This window comes from Mastigoproctus giganteus, chromosome 1 (genome assembly GCF_048544385.1).
Source record: "Mastigoproctus giganteus isolate SK-2022 chromosome 1, ASM4854438v1, whole genome shotgun sequence".
In the NCBI taxonomy this organism is placed as follows: Eukaryota; Metazoa; Arthropoda; class Arachnida; order Uropygi; family Thelyphonidae; genus Mastigoproctus; species Mastigoproctus giganteus.
Genome location: NC_143575.1, coordinates 244,342,152 through 244,355,238, shown reverse-complemented (window position 1 = coordinate 244,355,238; position 13,087 = coordinate 244,342,152). Strand labels below are relative to the sequence as shown.

Genomic DNA, 13,087 nt, shown 5'->3' with positions numbered 1-13,087 from the left:
TCTTTCCAAACTCAAGAATGCTGGTTCTGCTGATAGGAAAAAAGGAACCGGCGCAAACGACTCTCTATGCCAAAACAGGACCATGTTTTGAAGCGCTTATGCCTTAAAAACCATAAAGTTTCTTCGTCTGAGCTGAAAAGAGAATGGGAAGAACATACAGGAGTGGTAGCAAGTGCAGTAACAGTCAGACGCCGCATCAAAAATGGACTTGTAGCCCGTAGTCCCAAGAAGAAGCCCCTCCTCACACAAAAAATGAAAAAGGCCCAATTAATTTGGTGTAAGGAGCATATCAAATGGACCCCCGAGCAGTGGAAGTCAGTTATTTTCTCGGATGAGAAGAAATTCAACCTGCATGGCTCTGATGGGAGACAAACAATTCGCCATAGACATGGTGAAGAATACCATCCAGACTATAGGTGTCTACAGAGAAATTCCCTACCGGCCAAATGGTATGGGGGTGCATTTCATATTGCGGTCACCTGTAGTTTATAAAAGGTTCCATAAATGCCAATTGATACCTGGCTATATGGAAGGCAAATTACTGCCAATCATTAGAGACCATTTCAACTTGCCAACTAACTGCATCTTTCAGGATGACTCTGCTCCTTGTCATCGGGCAAAAAGTGTAAGTAGGCACTTCTGTATTTACTTTAGCTTTATTTCTGCATTAGAGGTTTGACAGTAATGTGTTTACATTTGTTACAGGTGAGAAAATGGCTGGAAGAACAGTCCATTACAACTCTTAGCTGACCAGGAAACAGCCCGGACCTGAATCCTATAGTGAACTGTTGGCATCGTGTGGAATCTGCAGTTGCCAGAAAGAAACCAAAGACTTCGTGAACTTCAGGAAGCCATAATTTGTGTTTGGAACCATGAACTATCAGTTGATTATCTTCGGAAATTGATCTTTCAATGCCTCAATGGTGTGCTGCTGTTATCAGAGCCAGAGGCAGTTCAACTAAATATTAGTTTGCATCTGGTGAACTTTTCATTTTGTTTTCCATTTAAAATGATCAACTGAAGCAAATTGAGGACTTCTGATAACATTTCAGCCATAATTGTCGTGTTTACCAAAACTGTTGTATAAAGGTTGCAAATGCTCATTTTGGAATATTTTGAGAGCACTTGTCAAATATTACTTAGCTTTGTCTTAACTATTAATAAATATCTTGTTTATATTTCTATTTGTGATGCTAGTCATTAATGTAATACCATCATGAAAAAGGTTTAGAAATGTGAAATTCCTAGGTGGTGCACTTTCTTTGAACGCCAGTGTGTGTGTGTGTGTGTGTGTGTGTGTGTGTGTGTGTGTGTGTGTGTATATATATATATATATATATATAAAATAGGTAAAATAATGGGTTGAAAAGTTCAATGGTAACGGAGAGATGAAAATAAAGATAGAAATAAATATAAAAATGATATGACAAATGCGCCTGTGTGCAAAATAGCAGCAAAGGATACAAAATATTATATGTGTGAGGTAGAATTGGTAAGTCCGTTAAAAAGTGGTAATATTTGGTTATGAGGTTATTACCATGTCGACCAAGATTTTTGCAGCTCCGGCAAACACTAAGTTTTCCTTTATATTTTGTCATTTTATTGACTTAATTGTTATACTAAATTATTTTCTATAAGTAGCTTTATAATTCCAGCCAAGCTCTGTGGTTTATTTTTAATTTAGATATCAACTTTGAAAGTTAATACTTAGTGTCTGTAGATTTTATATTCGTAACTTTCTGCCATTGTTATACAATATGGAATAGCATAAGGTTTAACGTAAAACTGGATAGTGAAAAACATAGCACTGTATTAGAAATCTGTTAGATTAGTATAGTATTATCTATTAATCAGTAAAATTTATTAATCTTATTAAAGTTCATTGTTAATTAAATTGTACTTAAACGGAATCACGACCTCATGACCCAGATTACAGCAGCAAAGCAACGCTGACAGATTAGCCAGAGTGCTGTGGCTCGTGGGAGAACCAAAGAGGGCAGTTCTCCACAGCGCCCCCGTAGCCAAGTGGGAAGGAGCACCAGTGCGTAGCGCACGCTTCTTGATTAGACCGGGGTTCGAGCCCATTACCACCAAATACGGAGGATGCGGAAAGATCAGGGAATGACCACCGCATATCCCGCTAATGCTCCTAAAAACCAAATAACAGACAAACAATTCTCCAACGCATCATGATCTAAAACAATGTGCAAAATGTGAAATGTTAGCAGACTTATTTAGAACAGGACATGATATAGCCAAGGAGGATGTCTTTGTGTGTACTAGGTGCAGACTGTGAAAAAATTAGGTGCCAACTCAGCGTTCTGATGGGCATCCATGAGAATTTGGGGTGTAGGGTAAATGCTGTCAAAATGAGATCGGCATTTAAGGAATCGGTATCATATTTTTGAGAAGTTGAAGCTGATTGAGCAGGGCAAGGTTTCTCAAAATGGAAAGTGGAATGCAATGTGCTATCATTGGCAAAACTATGGATAGGATTTCCAGTCAATGGAAGAAGGTCATTAATATACAAGAGGAAGAGAGTGGGGGAAAGAACTGAACCTTGGGGGACACCAGCATTAGTGGAAAAGTCAGAAGACAGAGAGCCATCTACCATCACCCTCAGTGAGCAATCAGAGAGAAAACTGGATAACCAATTACAAAAAACAGTTGGCAAACCATAAGATGGAAGCTTGTTTAGAAGACCATTATGCCCAAATATGATTGAAAGCCTTTGAGATGTCAAGAGCAACTACTTGTGTTTCACCAAACCTTTCCATTTAATTAGTCCATAAATGGGTAACATAAGCCAGAATATCACCAGTGGATCAACATTGATGGAATCCATATTGACGATCGTTGATCAGACAGAAGGTTTCTAGGTAGTTTAAGAGTTGGCGGTTAATTGATTTCTCCATTACTTTAGAAAGAGTAGAAGTAATTGCAATGGGACGATAATTGGATGGGAGGGATTTTTCACCCTTTTTAGGAACTGGCTGGATATGAGCAAATTTCCAAGCAGAAGGAAAAACACCTTTGGAATAAGAAAGTGAAAAAAGGCGGCAAAGAATAGGAGCAATTTCAGGAGCACAGGTTTTGAGAACAAGTGGAGAAATACCATTGGGACCTGGAGCTTTCTTAGCATCAAGATTCGTCATAATCCTTCTGACATCCTTTTGACGGAAGACCACAGGAGGCATTGAATGCAGCGTGTATGGAATGGTGGAAGGTGTTTTACCAAGATCATTAATACACGAGTTGGAAGAAAAATGGGATGCTAGCAGGTCAGTTTTATCCTTGGCTGAAGTGACAACAGAACCATCTCGTTTGGACAGAGGTGGGAGTAAAGATGGGCAAAAGTTGCGGCCAATAGCTTTGGCAAGAGACCAGAATGCTCGGCTACCATTAGGGCAAGAAGCAAGTTTTCACTCTTAGCCTATTCAAACTCTAGTTTGGACTGATTAATAACTGCTTTACAATTGTTGTGAGCTTTGGTGTAGGCAGAAAATAAAACTGAAGAATTAGAAACAAGCCAATTACGATATGCAACATTCTTCTCTTGAACAGCCTTAGCACATTTATTGGAAAACCAAGGTTTAGATAAAGGACAAGATTTTAAATTGGAGTGTGGGATAAAGGATTCTATTCCTGCAAGAATAATTTCACTGACACAATCTGAGCAAACGTTGACATCAGAAGTTTTGAAACAGTAATCTGACCAAGGAAAAGAAGAAAAGAAATCTCGCAGGACATCCCATTTTGTATTCTTTTAATGCCAAACAACACGAGGTTGGGAATAGCCATGAGATTAAGGCTCCATTGGAGAAGAGACAATCACCAAGTTGTGATCTGAAGTGCCTAAAGAACTTCTCACTTTGACCGTGTACTTAGAAGGGTTGTTTGTAAAAAAAAGATCAAGCGAGTTGTCTGTATGATTAGTATTGCCCAGTATTCTGTAGGTAAATGAACATTCTGTGCAAGGTCATTAGTAATTGCAAAAGCCTCAGCATCTCGACCAGCTGGGTTGGTGTGACTAGAAAACGGAAGCCAGCTGGAGTTGTGAACATTAAAATCACCAAGGAAAATTACCTCACTGTTAGGAAAGTTGGACTGGAGAAAGTCAAGTTGCAAAGAGAGGAACTGAAAGAGCTCCAAGTGATTTGTGGAGTTGGGAGAACAGTAGAGACAACAGATGAATTTGACACAATGAGGTAGAGAGATAAGGGAGGAGATTCCAAATGCCAAGTCTCTGACAGGGAATATCAGAACGGACACTTATTCGCATACCACCTTTGAGGTGAAAGGAATCATACAGCGAATAATTTGGGCATCTGAGATGGCAGTAGTTGAATCAACCAATAACTGAGATTCTGTCAGAAAAAGTACATGGGGTTTGGCAGACTACAAGTGGAAATGGACATCATTGAGACCACGTATATTTGTGAAGTGAATTAGGAAGTGTTTGGAAGGTTTAGATCTTTTCGCAGATAAGCTTGCTCTATTAGTTTGACAATTTGTGGTGTATTCAATAGTAAGAAAAAGTGGGTGGGACATGCTGTATGAAGTAATGAAATTTTTGGATATGGTCTACACATGGTAAGAATATACCCAGATCCTTGACACAACGTGGTCTCGACAATGCTCCCCGCATACACACTACTTGGACTCCCTCCAGTCACTATCTGGCAGAGTAGAGGTAGCGAGATTATACACTAGCTGATCCGGAAGCCTCCTAGAGTGTTAGTAATAGGTTCGGTCTGGTGTACTATCTAGCGGCCGGCCTGCGAACACCATTTTAGAGCTGTACCCTCGAAATGTAAGAAAAAAAATATTGGATCTCGCCACGATGTTCATCATAACTTCAAAAGTCATCAATCATACTGCATTATGGAAGAGATAGGGAAGGGTTGACCGGAACTTAGCTCTAGAGACTAAACATGGGTTCCACCACTTCAAGCATCCAATAAGCAAAGCGGTGGTATTGCACCGGTTGATGAGAGTCATCTACCACGTAGTACTGCCTGGTAACATGGAGGTGTGGTGTTCCTCCATGTGGTGTGAACACCACACCTCGACCTCTGCTTACGTTGGTTCATACCTGGGTGTTCACCCACCATGTATTTGTGCATGGAGGTTATACCCAGGATTACTAAGGATTACAGACCGTCCGGACTTTGCCGAAATTGGGTCCATTTGACTCGAGTGTCACCCGAATATCAGTTCCATTAGTGTTTTAGACTCCCAGGTAAATTGAGGTATTTAAGACTGTGAGAGGCATCAGTAAATGAATGAGGACGAAATTTTCAAGATTATAAATGATGCTAGAACTAGGGGACATAAATTCAAGTTACGGGGGGGGATGTTTAGATTGGACTGCAGGAAGTTTTATTTTAGCCAGCGAGTTATAAATTACTAGAATAAGTTGCCTACATGGGTGGTAGAGGCTGACAATTTAGGGAGATTCAAAGGACATCTGGATAGTACCTTCGGGTGAGGGAAACACATAGGATGATAGGTTTAATTTCCTTTTCTTTTATTAATTATTAGTTTGTTTGTTTTTTGGCTGGTGCAGTATAAGCCATAGGCTTTCTTGCACCACGTGGCCATTACTAATACTAATGCTAATGTGGTATTTATATTATTTTTATAACAATAAACTCGCCTTAAAAACATACAATATAAACTACAACCCGCTACAGTCCTTTATTTTTCCTCAAATCTCCAGCAATCTACCAAGTGATGCACACCCGATTCGAGCCTCAAAACAGAAAAACCAAGTGCAACTACTCTGGTTAAAAAGGACATTGTTTTATTAGGAGACTCCATTGTCAAAAAATATTCCCTGTTTCCACTGAAACAGGGAATATTTTTTGTAATAAGGATAGGTGGAGCAGAACCAGGGTTGAAATTTCTATCAGCATGGCCCACACTTCTAGGTAGAAGGAATTTGTTTTGTAGAGACAGGATACACTTAAACAAAGGTGGTGGAAAAGTTTTTGCCAGTATTATTGAGGATACCTTAAAGGTTCGGGGAAACTGCTAGTTAGGGGGGGGATGTGGGTAATACTGACACGCGTTTATCTGATATTATTGGTCAAAGTAACTCTTGCACATGCCTTAAGAGTTCTTATCTGTTACCCCAACTGGACGTATTATCTAGATGTTCTGGGGCAGAAACATTTCACGTGAGCGGGTAGCTAATATCAAGGAAGAGAGCCTAAAAAACTTCAAGGGTTGTGTTAGGGTTGTTAAATATACAAGAACAGTAAATCTTAATTGTTTATACAGTAACGTTAGAAGTGTCGTCAATAAAATGAGCGAATTCGAACTGCTGGTTAAAACAAGTAACGCGGACATAATAGGGCTTACATAGACGTGGTGCCACCCGGAAATTGGGGATGATGAGTTTAAGTACGGCTTGTATAATGTATTTAGGAAGGATAGGGTAGATAGAAGGGGTGGTGGGGTAATACTTCTTATCAGAAGCAGCCTGAGTGTGACGATAGCTTTCCCAGATTCAGACATTTCACATGCTAGTATAGAGTCTGTATAGTGTGAGATAGTTGGAAACAAAGGTATACTGCGAGTAGGAGTAATCTACAGACCAGGTGATTGTGAAGATTATGACAAAAGCCTCTAGATGCAAATGGAATGGGCCTTATTATGGGTGATTTCAATTTTCCTCCAATTGATTGGAGTAAATGGGAAGGAAACTCGACATGAGGAACAAAATTTTTAAATCAACTAGATGACAGTTATTTGTATCAACATGTCAGGGAAAGTACTAGAGAAAAGAATATTCTAGACCCCATCATCGCACAGGAATCAGATGACATAACAGGACTGACAGTAGAGGAACCAGTAGCAGGAAGTGATCACGGAGTTCTACGGTGGATGATGACGAGAGAGAGGTAGCAGAAGTAAAAGGCAAAGGAATGGGTTTTAATTTCAGAAAAGGAAATTACGATGCCTTAAGGTACTACATGGCCTCTATTAACTGGGTAGATATCGTGCAGAAAATGAAAACATTTGAACTGTGGTACGCTTTTAAAACATTAATCACAGATGCCTTGAATGCGTATATACCATTAAAAAAATACTCCACGAGGAGGGTTCCAAGTTTGATGAATAGTGAAGTTGCCACATTACTTGAGCAAGAAAAGGTGGCATGGAAAGGTTACAGAGCAATAAAAAGTACTGAAGCCTATAACAGCTACAAGGTGATGTGTAATAGAGCCACAGAAAAGGTTCGACAGGCAAAGGCAGTTTATGAGAAATCACTAGCAAACAGAGCAAAGAGGGGGGATAAAGAATTCTTCACATATATAAATGCCAAGAAGAGCAGGACAAACCAGATCGGACCTTTACGTAAGGGAAAGGGGATAGTATTAAATACACCAGCTGCCGTTGCAGATGAACTCAACAGTTATTTTGCATCGATATTTACAAATGAAAAGCCTTTTGTGGCAATAGGAAATTAAAGCGAAGTTAAAAAATATGGGAGCGAAGTTAAAAAATATGTAATTAATGATATTGAAATTTCACAAAATTATTTAATGAAAAAACTTTCGAGCCTACAGACCAGTAAGGCTTCTGGAATTGATGGAATATACCCTATAATCTTAAGGGAGGCAAGTGAGTGCATTGAACCATTGAGGCTAATTATGTGAGCATCACTAGACTCTGGGGAGATTCCTTTGGATTGGAAAAGTGCAAATGTATCTCCCATACATAAGGGTGGCTCAAAAAGTGAAGTTGGAAATTATCGACCTGTCAGTCTGACTTCAGTAGTAGGGAAAATCATGGAAGTAATGATCAAGAGTGGAATTCAGGATCATTTGGATCGAATTGAAATTCTCAAGGATACTCAGCATGGTTTTGTAAAGGGAAAATCATGTTTAACAAATCTGGTTCGCTATTTCGAAAGGGTCACCCACGAGCTGGATTTAGGGAATAATTTCGACATTGTTTATTTAGATTTCAGCAAAGCTTTTAACTCAGTCCCACATGAGCGGTTGCTTTATAAGCTGGAACAGGTTGGAATCACTGGGAAAATCCTTGGATAGAAGGATGGCTTCAGGGCAGGAGGCAGAGGGTTGTGATAAATGGCTATTCCTCAGATTGGGTTGATGTAAGAAGTGGGGTTCCCCAAGGATCAGTATTAGGACCACTGTTGTTTTTAATTTTCATAAACGACATTGATGAAGGGATAGAGGGCGTGATGTCTAAATTTGCAGATGATGTTAAAATTGGTAGAGTAGTTAATGATCACCGTCAAGCTGAGCTTCTTCAGAGAGACCTAGATAGACTTCAGGAATGGTCAGAAAAATGGCAGCTATGCTTTAATCCAACAAAGTGTAAGGTATTACACCTGGGAAACAGTAATCTCAAAATAACATATTCACTTGGTGGAGTTCAACTAAACCCAGTACTGGAGGAAAGGGACTTGGGTGTTACGATACGGTCAGACATGAAATTCTCTGAGCATTGTAAACGGGTTGCAAGGAAAACCCATGGTGTCCTATCGATGATGTATCGAACTTTTGCAAGTAGAGATAGGAATGTGATAATCCCATTATATAAGGCTTATGTTAGACCACACTTGGAATACTGTGTTCAAGTATGGAGACCGCACCTAAAGAAAGACATCGAGCTTCTTGAAAGGGTGCAAAGACGGGTAACTCGCCTGGTGAGATCAGCAAAAGAGTGTCCTTATGAAGAAAGACTTTGAATATGTGGGTTGCAGAGTTTGGAAACTAGATACCTTAGAGGAGATTTGATTGAAGTGTTTAAGGCTCTGAGAGGCATCATTAAAATGAATGAGGACGAAATTTTCAAGATTATAAATGATGCTAGAACTAGGAGACATAAATTCAAGTTACGGGGGGAAATGCTTAGATTGGACTGCAGGAAGTTTTATTTTAGCCAGTGAGTTATAAATTACTGGAATAAGTGGCCTTCGTGGGTGGTAGAGGCCGACAGTTAGAGGAAATTCAAAGGACATCTGGATAGTACTTTCGGGTAAGGGAAGCACATAGGATGATAGGTTTAATTTCATTTTTTTTTATTAATTATTATTTTTTTTTTTTTTTTTGGCTGTTGCAGTATAAGCCATAGGCTTTCTTGCACCATGTGGCCATTACTAATACTAATATTCATAATGTAATAATTTTTTTCATATAAATAAAAATCAACACAACTTTTCACTGTGCACTATGTATTTGTAAATAAAAGATGTGTGAACATGTGATGCAATAGCAAATCTTATGGCATTGAGCTATTCCCCTTCCTATATCCATTCTTCCACTAATACTCCTGTCACCCTCTAGTATGTTGGCTGTGTGTGCGGGAAGTAAAAGCACCTGTGCAACTTCATAGTAATCAACTTCATGGTTCCCTCTAAGCTGCGCGCATGTGCAGCTTAGAGGGAACCGTGATTACAAGTTTTCTTTACGTCACCATGAACTCTTGCTTTCTACAGCAACACAGTTCTAATAATTGCCTAAAGGCCAGAGGTGTGAGCAACTCGTACCAGTTGAGTGTCCTCTGTACTTCCACTGGGAAAGAATCAGTAAGCTTAATTTGTTGAGGTAAGCTGGTGGATTAACATAAGAAGCGATGGCCAGTGCCCACACATTGTTATTGTATGTTCTCCCATTAACTTACATGGTTCATTAAGGCTACCTGTGGCTGCTGGTCCCAGGTAAGTTTGTCACCTGCATTCTACATGTAAGCATCCTAATACAGATTACTTCTCATGGCGTGGTTTCGAACAACACGGGTTTCGCTATAGCGCAGTTTACAAATTGGAAAAAAAATTAACTGCGTTACGCACCAATGCATTTGATATGTATGTACGTATGTATTATAATGCCAACATGTAGACCAATGCATTATGGATTCGAGGACACGCTGACTGTTGTCACAACTCCCATTACATATACGGATTCTGCTAGCATTTATAGATTAGTAAAGACTAGATTCCTAGCGGCGAAGTCATTGAGTGTGCGTAAGCTGTACAAATATTTTTCACTGTGTATTTTTATTAAAGATTATTTTTTAAAAACATTATTATACGCACATATTGAGTGGAAAGAAGAAATGTAATGGCGCTGAGTGTTCTTCTAGATCCAAGCATCGAATGAGGTATGAAAGTAAGGCAGGCGTTGCAAAATGACATTCGATGTTATAAAGAGATATATGCAGATAAAAATAAGAAAAGAACTGCACAAACTAAGCTGATCAGTTATTTTTCAAAATAAAAATACAGTACATACTTCACTTATATTCTTTTGGTATGTACATACTGCAATAAAAATCATTTGTACTGTACTTACTAGTATTTTTCATATTTATCATTTTAATTTCTTTTTTTGCAAGAACTTCGTGTACATCAATTTATGGTAAACAAACACCTATATATTTTTGCAACTCGACCCATATAATCAAATTGTCGGAATGCATTACATTAAAATACACACTAATAATACCTCAATCAGCACGGTTTTGCATAGCGCGGTATTTTTTTGGCAAGAATTAACCGCGCTATGCGAGGTATTCCTGTATTGAAAATCACACCAGCTGGGGTTTCCCCCAGTAAGTGGCCAGTCTGCCTCTTAATATAGTTATCTCACTCATTAAAGATGATTCACCAAGTTCTAAAAATATGCTTACATGACTGATCTAATATAATCTCTTCATTTAAAGATAAGCAATTTGATTAACACTTTTATATCACATGGGAAATTTTTTGCTGCAAACTGCAAGAGAATAATACTAGTGAGGTGCTACAGCTGCCTACTAGCATGGCAAGCTGTAATTAAACAGCCTGGACAGAAAGAAAAGACTAGAGAGAGAGAGAGAGAGAGAGAGAGTATGGAGAATAAAGAAATATAATAGAATGCAATTTAAAGCTGATACCCATGACAGGAAACAACTGCAAAGAGCCTTGCACAAGGTGGTGTAATGCACTGGAGAAAGGCAAAATATCAACCATTACTTTACTTGAAGTAAAAAAAGAAAGATGACTATGGTTGGCTTACTCACAAATAGGTCATGTCTGAAATATGACTGTTTGGATTCACAATGGCTGATGCCACCGTGAAGAGGTTACTGTATTTTTCCTCTTCTTTGGTTACCTTTCTTTTCTCTACTTGGAGTGAGGGTCAAATGTTTTGCAATGTTTTAATTTTCTCTCTTTAGTCCTTCCTCTGCTCATGCTGTTTAGGAACAGTGTACAGCAAGAAATTTTCTATGTGGTATAAAAGTGTTAGGTTGAATTACTAAACTTTGTTGATAACACCACGTATTTCTTCATTTTTTTTTTTTTTGATATAATCTCTTCAGTTGTTTAATTTTTGTCTAGCTAGTGAAATTTAAGTTTTGGTAAACAGAAAGATGTCTGATGGGGCCAGATCTATAATATGATTGGGTGTCAACAATTCATATCCATCTGGTGTAACAATTAAGGCTCCTTGGTTACCCAGGAGTCCTGAGCTGGATATCATCATTCTTCTCTTTCTTGGTGATTCCTTTCTACTTCTGACTCTCTCTCTCTCTCTCTCTCTCTCTCTCTCTCTCTCACACACACACACACACACACACACACACACACACACACACACACACACACACACACACACACACACACACACACAAAGAGGATAACTCAGGATTTTTTTTTTTTTTTTTTTTGGGGCTGGTGCAGCATAAGCCTCAGGCTTCCTTGCACCATATGGCTAATAATAATAATGTAGTAATAGTGTAGCGTACTACAAGTACAAACCCCAGGGAGTACTAGAGACCCCAACCCACAAGCTGTACTGAGACTGGACTGTGCCATAATAATGGATGAGACAATCCCGCACAATAGACTGGACATAACCCTTGTGGACAAGAAGGAAAAGGCTACCTATCTGATTGACATAGTGGTACCCAACACTGGCAATCTGCAGAAAACCCATGGGGAAAAAATCAGGAAGTACATAAACCTAAGACAGGAGATCAAAGAGATGTGGCATATGCAACAAGTAACGACCATCCCAATAATCGTGTCAACCACGAGTATGGTGCCAAAGACCCTACATAACAGCATTGCAGCAATAGGTCTCCCAGCGAACACCTCAAAGGAACTCCAGAAAGTTGCAATCCTGAACACCTGTAGGATAGTCAGAGAGTTCCTCGACCAACAGTAACACTAGACATAACAACCACCCTGTGTACTTAGTAGCAATACCCATCACGAGGTGGAACCCCCAATCAGGGAGAAATAATATAAGAGCAATAATAATAATAATAATATCAGTCATTGCAATTGATGATGTGTGAACGGGAGCATTCTTTTGGTGAAATAATGTACCTTTTGTTCAGCATTCCTTCTCTCTTAGACTTGATAGCATCTCATAGTTTCTGTAATAGGCTAGCATAGTACGCTCCCTGTTACAGTTTGACCTATTAAATGTAGTCCATTACTATTTTTATTCCTTTGGAATCTCAAAAGATTGCTGCTATTACCATTCTAGCTAGGAACTATTTTTGCCTTCTTTGGAGGCAGAGCCGACTTTGATATTTCTTTTGTTTGAACTTCTACTTTGACTGAGGTTGCTGGTGGTGGATCTGTCTTGTCCATAGTTACAAATCTTATCAAAACCATTGCCAGATCTACTTTATAGTGTGCCATTAGTTCTGAGGAAATTTTGTGTTGATCGTGTTTTTATCAGATTTCATAAGCTGCATGACCCATTTTGCAGATATCTTTGATAAACCCAGTTCTCTGTCAGATTGTTTCGCATCTGTCCATATTAGATTCTTGTATCCTGCAGTATTCCATGGACCATTACCATATTGTGTTTGCATAAATGTTTTCTGGCAGTTAGCCCCCCCCACTTTTTTTTTTTTTTTGCTTCCCACTGTGGGGATCATCATCATTGATTTCCCCAAACTTGCACACCTTTTGAATTAAAATTTGTTCATTATCTGGGTTAAAAAAAATAAAAAAATAAAAAATAAAAGAAGATACACTAAATTCAATGGACTCTCAATAAAAATATAATAAAGTTATGGAACTTTGTTTTTGCATGTTTTTTTTTTT

The 13,087-nt window shown here is 38.8% G+C and overlaps 1 protein-coding gene across 1 annotated transcript in view; it reads left to right on the top strand.

Moving 5' to 3' along the window:
- The window catches only part of IntS6 (integrator complex subunit 6), a 324,867-nt gene that overhangs the window by 299,152 nt on the left and 12,628 nt on the right, over window positions 1-13,087 (top strand). The gene's annotated exons all lie outside the window — the stretch shown is intronic.